Source organism: Octodon degus, unplaced genomic scaffold (assembly GCF_000260255.1).
Source record: "Octodon degus isolate 3935 unplaced genomic scaffold, OctDeg1.0 scaffold00045, whole genome shotgun sequence".
Lineage (NCBI taxonomy): Eukaryota > Metazoa > Chordata > Mammalia > Rodentia > Octodontidae > Octodon > Octodon degus.
Genome location: NW_004524621.1, coordinates 5,674,921 through 5,679,648, shown reverse-complemented (window position 1 = coordinate 5,679,648; position 4,728 = coordinate 5,674,921). Strand labels below are relative to the sequence as shown.

At 43.2% G+C, this 4,728-nt stretch overlaps 1 pseudogene; it reads right to left on the bottom strand.

Moving 5' to 3' along the window:
• Nucleotides 1-4,035: 4,035 nt before the first annotated feature.
• LOC101568258 lies at nucleotides 4,036-4,657 on the bottom strand (annotated as a pseudogene).
• Nucleotides 4,658-4,728: the final 71 nt, after the last annotated feature.

Below are 4,728 nucleotides of genomic sequence, written 5' to 3'. Positions count from 1 at the left end.
GTTTGCACATAAGTCCAAAAATCTCACCATATACAACCTTGAAGCAGGACAGTCCCACAATATTCCTTTTCCTGTCTCTTGCTTACATTCACCACTCTTTCCTTCCTTCTTTCTTTCTTTCTTTCTTTCTTTCTTTCTTTCTTTCTTTCTTTCTTTGTGTGTGGCCAGCTCAGTGCCTACCAGGGGGTGGGGCTGGCTGGCATGTGGTGCTGGGGATTGAACCGCGGTCCCTGTGTTTTGCTTAGCTTGTTCTAAGTAGGTGCTTTAGACCACTAAGCCATCTCACCAGCCCCAACCCAGTTTCTTTTTCCTTTTGAAGTTCCTTCCCATTTTACTATACCTACTGTACATTTTGGATCTTATTTACTCTTTCAGCATCTCACACTAGGAAGGCGATATGATATTTACACATATGGAGCATCTGGTTTATTTCACTTATGAGTATGGTCTCAAGTTGCATACATTTACTTATGAAAGTTTCCAGTTTGTCCTTCTTTATGGCTGAGTAATACTCTAGCCATAAAAAGACCACATCCTTTTTGTCCATTCTTTAGTTGATGGGCATTTAGGTTGTTTCCAAGATCTAGCTATGACAAATTGTACTGCTATAGACATGGATGCCCATATGTCAGTGTGGTATAATATTTTTAATTCTTCTGGGAAGATAACCAGAAGGGGAATAGCTGGGGCAAATGGGATCTCCACTCCTCATTTTTTGAGGAGTCTCCACCTTGATTTCCACAGTGGCTGCACCAGTCTGCACTCCCACCAGAAGTTGGTTTAATTTCCACCTCTCAAGTGACCAGTGATGATGAACATTTTTTCATGTATTTATTTGCTATTTGTACTTCTTCATCTGAGAAGAGTGTGTATTCATTTTAGACGCCCATTTTTGGATTGGGTCTTTAAATCTCAGAGATCATTTTTTTAAAAAATTCTTTATATGTTCTTGACATTAACCTTTGTCTGAGAAACAGCTGGCTTCGAGCTCAGGGTGGGGGAGCCAGGGGGAGGTGCTAGCTGGTCCTGCCCTGCCGAGGCAAACAGTTTTTCACATCTGTGGGTTGTCTGTTCATTCTGCTGGTGGCTGCTCTTGCTGCACAAAACCTTTTTGATAAGATGAGGTGCCAGCTGTTGATTCTTCCTGATAGTTCTGTGTGATCAGGGTTTTATTCATAGTCTTTGCTTACACCAATTTTTTTTTCTCTTTTTAAAAAATTTGGCAGAGGGTCTTGCTATGTAGTTCAGATTCATAGTGATCTTCCTATCTCAGCCTCCCTATGCTGGGATTACAGGTGTGTTCCACCACACCCGGTTCTGGGGCTGGCACACTGTGCAGTACCGAGGATTGAACTCAGGACCTTGTGCTTGCCAGGCAGGTGCTTAGGTGCTGAGGTATACCCCCAGCCCTATACCAATGGCTTCAAGAGTTTTACCTATTCTATCTTCTAGCAGATTTAATGTTCTATTTCAGTATTTAGACCTGTGATCCATTTTGAATTTAGTTTAGTGCATGGTGAAAGATATGGGTCCAATTTTAATCTTTGGCATGTAAAGAGTCAGTTTTTTCAGCATCATTTATTAAAGAAGCTATCTTTCTTCCAGTGAATGTATTTGGCACCTTAGTCAAAAATAAGGTGGTTCAGTATATCTGAGTTGCTTCTTCATCTTGCAGTCTGTTCTTCTGATCTTCCGATCTTTTTTCTAGTACTGTACTCTTTTACTCTTTTTATCGTTATAGCTTTATAGTATAATTTCTCTCTCCCTTTCTTTTCTTCTTTCTTTCTTTCTTTCGTTCTTTCTTTCTTTCTTTCTTTCTTTTCTTAAAAATAATTTTATTGAGAAAAAGAAGTAGCAGTGACAGTTTCAAAACAGGTTAGTAGGACAGTTACAATAATTAATACATTGCATATTGTTGTCTTTGTAGTAGTTATTCATAGCACAAGATGCAGACATGATATCTTGTCTAAACACTATTAGCTCAAAACTTTCTGCTCATTGAACTTAGAGAAAGTAGTTGTATATCTATGCTAACTATTTTGTATATACATATATATTTTTTTTACTACAAAATCTTTTCTTTCTTTCTCTTTCTTTCTTTCTTTCTTTCTTTCTTTCTTTCTTTCTTTCTTTCTTTCTTTCTTTCTTCTTTTTTGTGGTGCCCGGGATTGAACTCAGGACCTTGCGGTTGCCAGGCAGGTACTCATGCTGCTGAGCTATATCCTCTGCCCTTATAGTATAATTTCAAGTCAGGGCTTGTGATGCCCCCTGCCTTGCCTTTGCTGCCCAGAATTGAACACGCTCAGTATTAAGGGTATATTTTGAGGAACATTGTTTTCATCACAGCCCAGGATATAGTCCAGACAATAAAAATGAGCACAAGCTTGGTGGATGAATGTAGATAAGAATGAAGCTGTCAAAAAGTGTGCAGCTAGAAAGTGGAGGGAAACAATGAGACAGTGAGTTTATTACAGAGAATTCATTGCAAGGAATTACAGGTGATTTTTTTCCTTTACAAATGTTTTTCACTTTTATTTTTCCTGGTATTGTCTTCAGCACATAATGATTGCATTCCTCTGGGGAGCTGGTGCGCGTACCTAATGTAGGGGTAGGGGCCCCATAGGCAGGGAAGAGATAGGATGAAGGCCTCATAGGGCTTTGCAAAGTTAATGGAGAGAATTAGTAAGGGTGGCTTCTGCCTCCACAGATTAGACTAGAGGAATGAGAAAAACAGAGGCAGGGCCAGGGAGATAGCTCAGGGGCATAAGTGCTGGCCTGGCAAGTAGAAGGTCTTAAGTTCAACCCCTGGTACAAAAACAAAACAAAACAAACAAAAAAACAATAAAAACAAAAAACCAAAAAACACAGAGGCAAGGAAACTAAGCTCAGAAAGATCCCTGATAGCATGGTTAACATAAGAATCACAAACTTTTCCTACATTTAATCCTTACAACTAAGTACCAGTGCCTAAGGCCCCACCCATAATTTTATCCTCCACCTTGGCCATTAGAAATCTAAAGTTAGGATGAAAGACAAGCCAGGGTATTGATCAGATTTCAGGAGCCTACATGGTACAAAGATCTCAGTAAACAACCAAAGACCAGAAATCCAGGAGTATTTCTGTTTCGAATATTCCCTACTCCTCCAGAGTAGCTGTCCACCAAGTCTCTCCTCCTTTCTAAATAAAGTATCTTTTATTTTACTCTGCTTCTTCAGTTCTTTTACCAGCACTAGGTTTAGCATTGCCTGGAGCTGTGCAGTCTAGCAGAGGAGGGCCTGCCCTGCCTCCTCCCCCTCCCTCCATCCCTTGATCTCCTTCCCTTTTGCAAAAGATCTGCCTGCTTCCTATTCTCTATCTTTTATTTTGCTCCTTTTTTCTTTTCTTTTTTAAGTATTTGGTTTCTTTTCTTTTAAAAGTTTATTTATTTTTTAATTTTATTTATTTGTGTGTGTGTGTGTGTGGCCAGCTCAGCCCACCAGGGGGCGGGGCTGGCTGGCATGTGGTGCTGGGGGATTGAACCGTGGTCCCTGTGCTTTGCTAAGCTTGTTCTAAGTAGGTGCTTTAGACCACTGAGCCATCTCACCAGCCCATGGTTTCTTTTCTTTCTTTTTTTTTTTAATCACATAAAGATCTTTATTACAGAGCTACAAAAAAATGAGAGACTTATATATTACTCTCACTTGTTTGGCTTTTGGTTTCCTTTTTCTTTTCACAAAACAGCAGCAGGAACGACAAATGCAGCAGGCTGAGGAGCCGGGCTGGGGTTCAAGTCAAAGACACCAAGCTGGTGCCATGGATAAGTCACACAGCAGGCCGGCCCCAGGCTCTTGCTAGCATCTTGGGAGACGTGCCATGAGCCTTGGAGGGAGGGGACAAAAGGAGTGGATGAGAAGACAATCCCCCAGACTGGCAGCACCCTTACTCCTGATGGCCACAGCAGCAGGCCAGCTCAGAAGCACTGGCGGCTCCGTGGTCTCCAAAGCACAATGCCCAGGGAGCAGACAGGAGCAGCGGGAAGGGCCTAGTTCACTGGGCTCACTTGCAGGACTGGGTCTCAGGGGAAAGGGCAGTCAGGACTCTTCCCTACTTGTCAGCCAATCAGCTTCTTCAGAAAGGCCTCCAGCTGGTCCTCATCCTTGATGCCTACAAACTTGTCCACCACATCTCCATTCTTGATGGTCAGCACAGTGGGCACAGCAGACACCACATACTCAATGGCCAGGTCTGTGTGGTCATCAGTATCCACCTTGGCCATTACCACCTTCCCTTGCAGCTTGGCCACCATCTTCTCTAACTTTGGCCCCAGGATCTTTCAGGGGCCACACCACTGTGCATGGAAATCCACAACTACTGGTGTCTCACTGTTGACCACTCGGTCCTGAAAGTCAGGTCCATCCTGGATGTTAAAGGTTGCTGAGCATACTCTGGTGGTGAAGATGGTCCAGGCTGGGCTGGGTGTGACTGTAAGGGCACCGGGACTGCACTGTGGGGTCTGCAGGGCCTTGGAGGTGAGGGGTGCCCACCGCCCCTGAGGGAGCTTCCTGGAGATGATGGAGGCCAGGAACCTCCTCAAGAGAAGTCGCTGGGCCATCTCCCAGAGGCGCGAGCAGAGAGATGTACCACCCAGCCCTCCCCACCCATCAAGGGCACGTCTATTGTCACTTCCTCATGGGCTGGCCTTTCAGCATCACTTAGTGTTTGGTTTTTTTTTTTTTAATTAAAAAAAA